Here is a 13,338-nt window from a genome sequence, read left to right as displayed (position 1 = left end):
AACCTCAAGATAGATTAAAGGTTTAAAGCAAAACCATAAAATTTACTAGCCAATTGACACTTTTATTACTGGGTATGATAAAGGGTTTTTTAAAAGTATAGATTACATCAACCACAAAAGAAATTATTACTAAATTTAACTGATAAAATTTAAAATTTCTCTTGTATAAAACGATTTCATAAAATTTAAAAGACAAACTATAGAAAATAAGGAAACATTTTCATTGGATTTCCAATCAATGGTTAGTGTCATAGAGAATTTTGGCAAATGAATAGGGGAAGGCAACGGAGTAAGAAAACAGATAAAATACTGAAAAGGATAGTGGCACAAGAATGATCATAAATAAACATGACATACAAGAATTATTTAATCTTACTAGTAATTAGAAAAATACAAAATCACAGAAAATACTCTTCCCCACCCATCAGAAAACATTAAAATACTGAATATTTTAAGTGTGGAGAACTGGGCAAATCACATGAGCATGAGAGTGTGAACTGATACCGTAACACTAGAAAGCAGTGTTCAACATGTTAAGTTTGAAGATGAGCAAATATAAGGTATCACCACCCACCTCTCAGTATTCCTCCCAGAGGATTTTTGCATTTGTGCACAAGGTAACAAGTAAAGAAAAGGTATCTTTACTGTGGCTTGTAGTGAGGAAATGCAGAAGCAATCCAAATGTCTGGTAACATGGTAACCATTTGTTGGCTAAGTATGCCCTAATACCTGCCACGCACTACTTCAACACCCTGGAGACCAAAAGTCCAAGATCAGGGTGTCTGCATGTTCAGTTTCTCCTGAGGGGTCTCTCCTGGGCTTGCAGAGCTACTTCCTCTTTGTGTCTTCTTTTCCTATGTGTGTATGTGTGTGTGTGTGTATGTGTATGTGTATGCGTGCATGTGTGCCTGTGTCTCCGCCTCGTATTATAAGGATACTGGTCCTACCGGATTGAAGCTCCACTCTAACCCAACCTCTTTTCACTTGAATTACCTACTTAAATACTGTAATACGACAGTATTATTTCTACCTATCCAAGAACATGGGAGCTCTTTCCATCTTCTAAGTTCTTCAATTTCTTTCTTTAGTGTTCTATAGTTTTCACTGAAATTTTTCTAATTTCTCTTTCAGCTAATTCATCACTGGTATGCAGGAACACAATTGATTTATGGGTGTTAATTTTATATCCTGCTACTTTACTGAATTCACTTATGCGTTCTAGAAGTTTTCTGGTTTAATTCTGTATTTCCCAAGACAGTCACACTGGGTTAGCCCTCACCATATGAACTTCATGGATTGCAGTGCAAGTCAATTTGCAATGGCGACTCATTCATATAATGCGCCACTGGAGAGTGGTGAAAACAAACATCAATAAAGACGAAATTTAACAACTGGATATTCAGTACAAAAACAAGTATTAAAAGTGTTTACATGGGAATGATATATTCCAATTGCTTAGGGAGAAATTGATTTGTACTAAACTTGTAATAACTGCTGAAGAGTAGCTAACAAATTTCAGATTGTCTTTTCTTCCATAGAAGAAGGTGGGGGTTCACTGCACTTATTGAACTGGAGCTTTTTTGCTTTTAAGCTGGGTGCTGCATCTCTGCTTAGTCACTGCTCTGTTTTTGTTTGTGGAACTTCTACGTTCAGAAATAGCGTGCAACAACTTTGCGTGAAGTGCTCTTATGGAACCATAGGAAACATTGGTGAGTACATGCTGGTCTCTGGTCTTAAGGAGATTACATCATTTTGCAGTAGGGAACAATCCATAGCAAGTGTGATAAAACAAAAATGTGTGTTGCTTCTTAGAAAAGAAGAAAAGGAAAGGAAAGCCCTATTTTTTTTTTTTTTTTTTTTTTTTTTTTTTTTTTTTTTTTTTTTTAAGGAAGAAGTGCTTTTCAGTGTGTGTTTTCATCCAGAGGAATTCTTTTCCCTTTATTTCATATAGTTTGCTTTTCAAAATTTTCTCTCAAAGTAAATATGAAGGGACTTCTTATATATTATGTCATTCTTGTCAACTGACATATCTGTCTATAAAAATCTTTAGGATATAAACAAATGAACAAAAGAGAGAAAGTATCAGTTACTCTGTACATTGTCAACATACTGAATACAAAATGTTCATTGTTAATAGTTTTGTTTAGCAAATGATGCATAGTATCTTTTTACAGTAATGTTAAAAGTGTTATCAAAGCTATTATCCCAATGTAAAAGAAAAGCAAAAAATGTAAAAAAGGAATTAATAAAAATGTCAATAAGTGTTAAAATAATTACATTTGATATCCAACAGATATAAGCTAAACTGGTAATTTAATTTTTAAATTAATATCCAAAAAATATTAATATGTGTAGTTGAATATATGTACATCATAAAGATTAGAGAAGTTGGTTTTTATTATAGCATATTAAATAAACAATGTATATCCATATGACATTATCAAAATTACTTGGAAAATGTCAAAGCACATAGAAATGACACTATGAGAGAATGTTTAATGAAAGAAAAGACACAAAATTTTCTGTGACAAATTATTTGTACCCTATTCTGTAGTATTCACATGCATGCAGAAAGATATAAATAATGGTTGACATTTAATGAAGGCTAACTTTGTGTCAGACACTGAGCGGAGGATTTTATCAGGATTATTTCACTAAATCCTCATAAGAACCCTATGATGTAGGTACCAATAGTATCTGCATTTGACATATCAGTGGGTTTCAGAGAGATTATGTTCACAAGGCTAGTTATTGTGGAATCTAGGATATGAACCAAAGGAGTCAAATTCCAGAACCTAGACATTTAATTACTATGCCAATTGGAGGTCAACTGAGGTTATTCATAATGATAAAAATATAATTAGTTAGAGATTAAAGTCATAATCCAGCTTCTAATGGTAAGACCACTGCTGTCCCTAATATTATGTAAATTCTCTGTGGCTTATATTATCAATTCCTTTTAAATTCATAGAGATAATATTATTATAGCAACTGAAACTATGAATGTGAGAATCTGATCTTAAGTCTTAGGCTATCCTGACCCTGAAAAACTGTTGATTTCACCTTTCACTTGAGTTTGAATATCCTAATTCTATTTTTCTTGCCTCTCCTATCACTCTCCCCACTTCCTCTTCTTTTTTCTTAAACCTCTCTCTTATCCTTACCAAGTGTTTATTTCTTGTGGAGACCAATTTAACTATTGTTTGTTGTTTCCTCATCAATAATGTTGCTTTAGAGGATATGTGTTAGTTTTCATTGCTGTGATGAAAATACCCTACAGGAACAACTTAGAGGAAGAAAAGTTTATTTAGAGGTCTCAGTCAATGGTCAGCCAACTCCATTGCTCTGGACCTGAGGTAAGACATCATGGTAGAAAGGAATGGTGGCGGAAAGATGCTCAGTTAATGGCATCTAGGAAGGAGGGGGGGGGAGAGTGGGAAGGAGAATAGGAGGGGAGACACAGGAATAAAACAGAATTTCCAAGGTCACACACCTAGTGACTTGATTCTTTCATCCATGCCCCATGTTATGGTTTGGATTTGAGATGTCCCCAAAAATCTCACATGTGAGACAATTCAAGAAGGTTCACATGAGAAATGATTGGGTTGTAGAAGTCTAAATCCAATCACTGAATTAATCCCTGATAGGATTAATTGAAGTGGAAGGTTGTGGCTGGAGGAGATTGGACCTGGCGGGTGGCTTTGGGGTATATATTTTGTACCTGTAGAGTGGAGTCTCTCTCTGCTTCCTGATGATGGGAGCTGCTTCCCTCTGCCACACTCTTCTGCCATGATGTTCAGCCTCACCTGAGCCCTGAGGAATGGAGTTGACTGCCTATGGACAAAGATCTCTCCTCAAATAAACATTTCCTCCTCTGTAATTGTGCTGGTCAGACCCTTTTAGTCACAGCACTGAAAAAGCTAACTAAAACACCCCACCTGCCTACAGTTTCCTCACAGTAATCTATTCAAATGATTAACCAATAAAATGGATTAATCTACTGATTAGGTCTCACCTCTAAATATTGCTACATTGGATAATACCTGAACTTTTCAGGGAACACCTCATATTCAAACCAGAACAAGATCCTGTTCAGACATTTTTTTCAAATGAAAATAGTATCCTCCAAAATTATAGTATTAATGATTATTTATCTGATAAAAGACACAATCAATATGAATTTGGAAAAAATTTCAACCTAACTAAAAGTTAAAGAAATGAAAATGTAAATATGTTTATTGGAAAATACTTTAAAAACTCTCATATAGCATTCAATGCTAAATATTGTGTTTTGCCAGGAGTAACCACTATTGTGAACTTTACATTATGCTTCTGGCATGTAATTTGACCCTGTAATAAAAAGAGTCTTTGTGCTAAATTCATACAGTTTGACTGGGTAACTCCCTTATATGTATCTTCTAAATACAAGCCAGGAAGCCATGAGTGTTACCTGTGTTTCAATTATCACACAGCACACCCAGGCTTAACATGGAAGGTCAGTCCTCTGTGGATCCAGGTTACCTGCTGTCAGGACACATTTCACAGCAAAATTGTCTTGGGATCAAAGATAGTCGTGTTAAATGATAAATTTCTTTCATTTCACAGAGTTACCGATACAAACAGAAAGACATATATTTTCCTCAAATCTCTGCCACCAGTGCCACCAAACTGGTGGTCCAGTGTGAGATGACATGTAGTTCCACTAGTGGACACATCACTGGTTCCTTGTTGATGTTGTTTAACTCCCTGAGGTTTCAACTATCAGAGGTACAATTTGTTTAACTGGTCTCAGTTCAAGTTCACCCCCCATTTTTTAATTTTTTTTTTTTTTTTTCTGATGGAGCTTGGAGCTTCAGTGTGTTTTGAATCCAAATTCTTTTTATACCTGAAGGAGTCTTCGGTTGATAATGTAAATTAATAGAAACTGATATATGCAAAAGGGGAAAGAAAAAAAAATCTCCATTTTATTATCATATTATAAGCTTCAAATTAAAATAAAGATATTGGGGGTTGGATATAATCAGTTCCAATATGTATCCAGATAGATTTTAGGCATACCAACAAGTCTTGTTATATAGAGACTGTTAATCATTTGTATGCCTATATATCCAGAACTCTGTATGTCTGGTATCAAAGGTAAAGAAAATTACCTGGTCATTTCAAACTTCACCAGCATTTGTTGGTAACAATTTTGAATTTAGATCCAAAACCCTAGAGGACTGGTCCTGTCTCTTCTTCTAATCCATGTTCCTTTACATGCTTTAAGAATTTTAGAAAAAGGAAAGGTCAATGTTATAAAACTTGTTCAGTAATATTCTTGGGAAATGGAGACTTAATTTGTAAATCAATAAATAACTTAGGGAAGAGACAGAAATAAAGATCTTATATAATCCCCTGTGGTGTGAGTCCTCTGAATCCTGGGAGGTTCTATGTTCTAGTAAACTTGAAAAGACAATTATAAAATGTTAGTGAATGTTTTTAAAATATTAGTGAAAATTTTCATCGATGAATATTTCTCTACCAGCACACTAAATGCAAGCAGAAGTTCATAAGTATGGTTTATTTTTAAGATTCCAGGTGTTCAGTTCATCTGCATATAAATTTGACACCCACACAAGCATGCAAGTGTATTCACCAGAGAAAATGAGGCCCCTCTAGCTGTATACCTTGTACTTTCTCCAAAGATCAGTTCAGCACAAACCGCATTATTTATTCAGGATGACATTAAGCTGTTCGCTCTCCACAAGAATAAACACATTGATGATGTTAATGCCCGCACTTCATTTTCTCTGGACACTTACACTTAAATACGGCAGAGGCGTACCTGGCATTTTCTTGGCTTTTTTTTCATTTCAGTGCTTGATTATAGCTTTCTATTTGTGGTGAGTTACTTCTGCAAGATATCCCAGATTTAATTTAAGTTTTTAAATGTTATACATCTAGGTTTTCAAATAAGTAACCTCAGCATGATTCGATCATTGCTACTCTTTGATGGAAGACATCAGTGCTAAACATTTAAGGATACATAAGGCTACCAAATTCTATTTCTTTAAAGGAAGCTGAAAGGAAAAAAAAATAAAATAGAAGCACTGAAAAACATGAGGAAAGTCACTATAGTCATATAAAACTCTGGTAAAACAAACTTCCTGAAGAGGCAGATGGGTCTTTTTACAACGAACTGAGCATTTTTATGGCCCACTGGAGCACATAAAGTGTCAATGAAGAAGGCTAGTAAGTCTCTAAACCAGGAGTCTGTCTTTATAATGGACAGCAAACCACCCAAGGATGTATCCACAAAAAGGCTTTTTTCATTCCTGCTGTATGAATAGCAGATCTAGAAGGCAACGTGTTGCGAGGAACTCCATCCTTTTCCAGTTTATACAGAGAAATCATGGTTCCGTTGCTGGGTCTCAAAGCTAGCAGGAGCCTGTGTGGAGTTAACATGATTGATACAATTAACTCTTAGGGCTCTGGGTCCTGAAGCTATTGCTGATCATTTAATTCTAAACATTTTCACATTCAGAAGAAGTCTTTTCCAGATCCTGGAGTAGAGATTTCCTGTAAGACTTATCATAACCCCTTGAAAACCATGAGACACTTAACCAGTGAAAAATTATAAGTGGATTCTTAGGCTAGAGAAAAAGATGAAATCGTCCTCAAACAACTGGGAGAAGGTCAAAAAAAGTTGAGAATGTAAAAGATATCACAGATGATTCAAGGGAAATGTGATGCTTCATTTGCCAATGTTGAAACACAAACCTCATTATATTTCTAAAATGTATGTATAAAAGAAATGATTTAAGAATTGTGTTCTACACTTTTGCGATTATGTCAAGGTATATCCTGGTGTTGTATATAACTAAAAAGAATTTTAAAAATTAAGAAACCACCTGGGCCCAGGGGCATACTCCTCTAACCCCAGGGGCTCAGGAGGCTGAGGCAGGAGGATCACAAGTTCAAAGCCAGTCTCAGCAACTCAGCAAGGCCCTAAGCCACTCAGTGAGACCCTGTTTTTAAATAAAATACAAAAAAAGGGCTGGGGATGTGGCTCAGAGATTAAGCACCTCTCGGTTCAAACCCTGGTACAAAAAAAAAAATTAAGAAACCAATAATGGCACATAACTAATAACTAAATTTGAGACTTGAAAAAAAGAAAAAAAATTTCTCTTTAGTCAAAAAAAAATACTTCATTGTCTTGAATAGAAATCATATTAAACAGTATAATCACACTTTAACCAAACAAATATAATTCAATTTTATATCTAAAATATATATTCCAAAAACTATAGAGCAAATCTTACACAAAACATACTGCTAATTTATCTCAATTTTTGGAAAGGGCATGAAGAAGTAAAGTAATGATTACATTCTCACATTTTAAAAAGTATAATTTTGACTACTTCAGGATCCATGTAAGAGTAACCAATCTCAAAATTAGAAAGAATTTTAATTTTAAAATACTTTAAACATAATAGCATAAGTTGTTAGGCTTAAAGCATTTAAAATTATCTTAAAATATGTACCTGGTAGTATAAAATTTGAAGTTGGAAAAAAATTAACAATCACAACTGTAAACAATGAAGAAGTCAGTTTTCCTTCCACTCTCTCAACAATTCCTTTCTCATGGAACTGTAACAAAAATCATGTGTAAACCATGATTTTTACTGACAGTATTCTTTTACATTTTTCCCTCATAGTACAATGTAAATTTCATAAAGTTCTTATAGTTCTGAGTTACTCATTTTTAAGATTGAAAAGTACTCCATTGCATGTATGTCTCTCAATTTACTTTCAGTTCTATAGTATTTTGTCTTACAGCAATGTTAATACTGTATTATGTTTGTGTGTGTATATGGTCCAGTCTTGGACATATTATAGTTTCTTTTCAATAAACGGTAGCACTTCAAGAGAGTGAGCCATGCTTTTTTTTTATTTCCTAGTCCATATAAAAGTTACATCTACAGGATACTATACCTTAATCAGTATACACTGATATTTATGCATATAACAAATATATACATATCTTAATTTTAAAAAAAGTTTATTGCTAAAAATTGCCAACCATCATGGGAGCCTCCATCCAGCAAGTCTTTTGCTGTTGGGATATCTTGCTGCCATATTGATAAATGCAAACTGATTAGGATTGTCATTTCTGAAAGTCAGGACTGCTCTGGCAATTTCTTAAAATAAGACAACAGTGACATTTAGCAAATAAATTGAACCTTCCTTTCACTAAGACTTCCCCTTAATGCACAGTGCTGCTTGATAGACTTTTACTCACAGAGCTTTTGAAATCTAAACTTCTTTCAAAATTGAAGTTAATCCTTTTAAACCCTTCCACTGCCTTGCAACTAAGTTTATCTAATAAGTCGAACCCTTTGTGGTCATCTTAACAGTGTTCACAGCGCCTTCACCAGGAGTTGATGCCATCGTGGGAAATCAGTTTCTTTGATCATGCAAAAGAAGAAACTCTTCATCTGTTAAATTTTTTTATCTTGGGATTGTAACAACTCAACTTCAGGCTCCATTTCTGATTCTAGTTTTCTTTTACTTTCCTCATCTTCAGTTATTGTGTCCCCTGAAGTTATCCATGAGGGATGAAATCAACCTGTTCCCAGTACTGTTATTGTGGATATTTTACCTTCTTCCATGAAGCACCAACATTCTTTTGTTCTAATTTTTAATTTGTTCTCTTTAGATATGCATGACGGTAGAGTGTATTTTGATAGATGATACATACATGGAGTATAACTTCCCATTCTTGTGGTTGTACATAAGGTGGAGTTATACTGTTCATGTAGTCATATATAAGCATAGGAAAGTTATATGTGACTCATTCTACTGTCTTTCCTCTTCTCATCCCCTCTCCCTTCCCTTCATTCCCATTTGTCTAATCCAATGAACTTCTATTCTTCATTTATCAATTACATTTTTCTTATCCATTCATCTGTTGAAGGGCATAGCTAGGTTGGTTGCATAGCTTAGCTATCGTGAATTGAGCTGCTACAAATATGGTTTTCCTGTGTCACTATAGTATACTGATTTTAAGTCCTTTGGGCATATGCTGAGTATGGGGATAACTGGGCCAAACGGTGGTTCCATTCCAAGTTTTCTGAGGAATCTCCATATGGCTTTCCAGAGTGTATAGAGTTAAAATTTTTCACAGCAAAGGAAATGATCAAAAATATAAAGACAGAGCCTATAGAATGGAACAAAATCTTTGTCACCTGCACCTCAGATAGAGCATGAATCTCCAGGATGTATAAAGAACTCAAAGCAATTAACACCAAAAACAAAAACAAAAGCAATCCAATCAGTAAATGAGCAAAGGAACTAAACAGGCACTTCACAGAAGAAGAAATACAATTTGCAAGGTTTCTTAATGACTAGAATGGAGTATTCTTCACAGAATGTTTCCAATTTTCTTTTCCCAGATCCATCAGAAGAACCACTGTCTATAGCAGCTATAGTCCTATGAAATATGTTTCTTCAATCATAAGCCTTGAATATTGAAACTGCTCCTTGATGCATAGGTAGAAGAGTGGATGATTTGTTGACAGGCATAAAAATGAAATGACATGAGTCTCACTGTGTGTGTCCCTTAGAGCTCTTGTGTGACCAGGTACACTGTCAATGAGCAGTAATATTTTCAAAGAAAAACTTCTCTGAGCAGTAAGTGAGCAGTGGAATTAAAGCATTCCCCAATCCATGTTGTAATCCACGTGCTATCACTCAGGTCTTCTGGTTTCTTCTATGAAGTATAGATAGAAGCGATTGGGTATAATTCTTGAGAACCTTAGGATTTTCAGAATGATACTCGAGCACTGGTTTTAACTGCAAGCCACCAGCCGCATTCATTTCTAAGGAGAGGGTTAGCCTGTCTTTTGAAGACGCTGGAGCTGGGAATTGACTTCTCTATAGACTTTACGGTCCTAGATGGCATCTTCTTTTGATAGATTTTCATCAACATTTACTGTAGCCATCTTCATCAATTATCTTAGCTTGATCTTCGGAACAACTTGGTGAAGCTTCACTCACCTTGCTTCTTTATGTTACAGATAAGGCTTCTTTCCTTAAACCCCACAAACAACTTCTTCGAGCCTCAGACTCAGTCTGCCATGCCCTCATCCATCTTAGCCAGCCTTCGTAGAATTGACCAGAGTTGTGGCTGGCTTGATTTTCCAGACCACTAAAGCTTTCTTCTTATGAACAACACAGTTGTGTCACACTCTTATCATCTGTGTGTCCAGTGGAACTTGTAATTTCCTTCAAGAACTTTTGCTTTGCTTTTATAACTTGACTAACTGGTGCAAGAGGCCTAGTTTGCAGCCTGTTCTGACTTCCATCATGCCTTCCCACTAACTTAATCATCTCCAGCTTTTGGTTCATTTTAAGGATGTGCAAGTCTTCCATTCATTTGACACATAAATGTTATTCAATGACCCAGTATTAATATTATTGTGTCACAGGTAGGGAGGCTGAAGGAGAGGGAGAGAGATGAAGGAATGACTATTTGGAGAACTCAGGATACTAACAATATTAACTAAGTTTGTCATCTTATGTGGGCACAATGTGTGGTCCTCTGAGACAATTATAAAACAACATCAAGCATTAGGGACCATGAATTACCAACACAGAAATAATAAAAATGGAAACAATTTCAAATTCTATGAGAAGTGCAGAATTTGTAATTGTTACGATATTACCAAAATGAAATTCTCACATGTGTGAGGTGAGACAAAAAGTGAGAGCATACTGTTGAAAAAATGGTGTCAATAGACTTGCTTGATGCAGGATTGTCACAAGCCTTCAACTTATAAAAAATCAAATACATACAAAGTGCAATGAGATGACATGCAAAAAAGGTTATGCCTGTATGAATACATCTCATTCCATTAAATCTTTACATTGATGATGAATAAGAGCTCCCTTTTCCACACATCATTCCAAAAGTTATTTTTTGCTTTTTTGGATAATTTCCACTCTAACAGGTGTGCATGATGTCTCACTGTGGTTTTAATTTTTATTTTCCCAGAGATTAGTGGTGATGACCATTTTCTCATATGTCTGTTGGTTATTTATTTGTGTTTCCTTTTTTTAAAAAAATTGTCTGTTTAGGTCCTTTGTCAACTTTAACTTGAATTCCTTTTTTAAATCTTACTATAGAGCTGTCTGAGTTCCTCAGCTATTTTGAATATGAACCTCTAATCAGATGTACGATTCGCAAATATTTTCTCCCAATCTGTGGGTTTCCTCCTGACTCTGTTGTTTCTTTTGCTATGCGGAAGCCTTTTGGTTTCATGTCAGTCCATTTATTTATTGTTGCCTTTGTTTCTGGGGTAATATCCACCAAATCTTTGCCTAGAAGAAGATTAAGCCTTTCTTCTGTTTTCTTCTTGCAGTTATTGTTTTGGGTTTTACTTTTAAGTCTTTAGGACATTTTGAGTTAACTTTTTATATAGTGTGAGATATGTATCCATTTTCATTTTTCTGCTTGTGGAATTCTATTTTCCCACCATATTTTATTGAAGACTGTCCTTTCTCCATTGTGCATTCTTGACCCCTTTGTGGAAAATCAATTGACCATAAATCCACGGTTTTATTTCTGAGATTTCTATCCTGATTCATTGGTCAATATGTTTGACTTTATGCAAGTACAATGTGTTTTGATTAGTTTGTTTTTTGCAACAAATTTTGAAGCCATGTGATACTCCAGTTTTATTCTTTTTTCTCAAGATTTCTTTACCTACTCAGGATTTTTTGTGCTTATATAGGAATTTTTAAATTGTTTTCTCTATTTGTGAAAAAATGACTTTCAAAGTTCTTTAACGATTACACTGACTCTGTAGATCCGTTTTGGTTGTATAGACTTTTTAAACACTATCAATTCTCCCCTGAACACTAGATATTGCTCCATTTATTTGTGTCCTCTTCATTCTTTCATCAATATTCTATAGTTTTCATTGCAGAGATTTCTCATCTCCTTGCTTGAACTTACTCCTGTGTATTTTTCCTTGTAACTATTGTTAGTAGAATTAATTTCTAAATTTTTGTTTCAGAAAGTTGTTAGTGTAACAGGCACTACTGATCTTTGTGTGCTGATTTTGAAGCCTGGGACTTTATCAAATTTGTTGATCAATTCTAACATTTTGTTGGTGGAGTCTTTAGGGTTTTCTTATTTGTAAGATCATTCTATCAGCAGAACAGTTTCCCTTCTTTCTTTCCTATTAGGATGCCTTTCATTTTCTTTTTTTGTCCAATTGCTCTTACTAGAACTTCCAGCACCATGTTGAATAAAAATGGCATCCTTGCATTATTCTTGACCTTGGAGAAAAAATCTTCAACTTCTATATATTGCCCATGTTGTGATAAGGTACATTCCTTCTGTGCCTAATTTGCTGAAAACGCTTATCATGAAAGAATATTGAATTTTGTAAAATGTAGTTTTGGTCTCTGTTGAGATGATCATATAAATTTTAGGATTCATTTTATTAATATAGTGTATGATACTTCTCGGCTTGTATGTTTTGAACCAACCTTCCTTCTCAGGGATAAATTCCACTAGATTTTGGTGTATGATCATTTTAATGTGTGTTCAATTTTGCCTCCTAGTATTTTCTTGAGAATTTTTACTTTTCTGTTCATCAGGGATATTGATCTATAATTTTCTCTTCTTTCCAGGCTTTGGTGTTAGAGTAATATAATCCTCATAAAACAGAACTATTCTTTCCTTTCCAATTTTTCTTTGGAATAGTTTGAAAAGAATTGCTATTATTTCTTTAAATGCTTGGTGGAATTCAGCAGTGAAGCCCTCAGATCCTGGCCTTTTTGTTTTTGATGGGAGGTTTTTCATTTTTGAGTCAATCTTCTTGCTCATTATTGGTTTGTTCAGATTTCCTAACCCTTTCTGATTCAACCTTGATAGACTGCACATTTTAGGAATGTATCTATGTCTTCTAGGTTATTCCATTTGTTGGCATCTAGTTTTTATAACAGTCTTTCTGATCCTCTATATTTCTATTGTTTCAGTGCAATATTCATTCTGATTTCATTCTGATTAGTATCTTCCTATACCAATTTAGAAGGTTTCTTTGTGTCAGACCATGAATTTATACATAGTGTCATAAAATTGCTATGTCAATTCAGTTTATAAATGGCTAGGGAATAAAAATACATTGATAAAGTCACACTCATATAAAATGAATATCTGAAATATGAATTATTAAAAGAAATTTTGATTATCACATTGTAATGATATGGGTATGTTTTAAGCTTTGTCTTAAATGTAGTATCAAATGATAAAAAGGTGAGAAATACATATATGTAATTTTTCTATCA

This window comes from Sciurus carolinensis, chromosome 10 (genome assembly GCF_902686445.1).
Source record: "Sciurus carolinensis chromosome 10, mSciCar1.2, whole genome shotgun sequence".
NCBI lineage: Eukaryota > Metazoa > Chordata > Mammalia > Rodentia > Sciuridae > Sciurus > Sciurus carolinensis.
The sequence above is the reverse complement of the archived record's forward strand: the minus strand, read 5'-3'. Positions refer to the sequence as shown.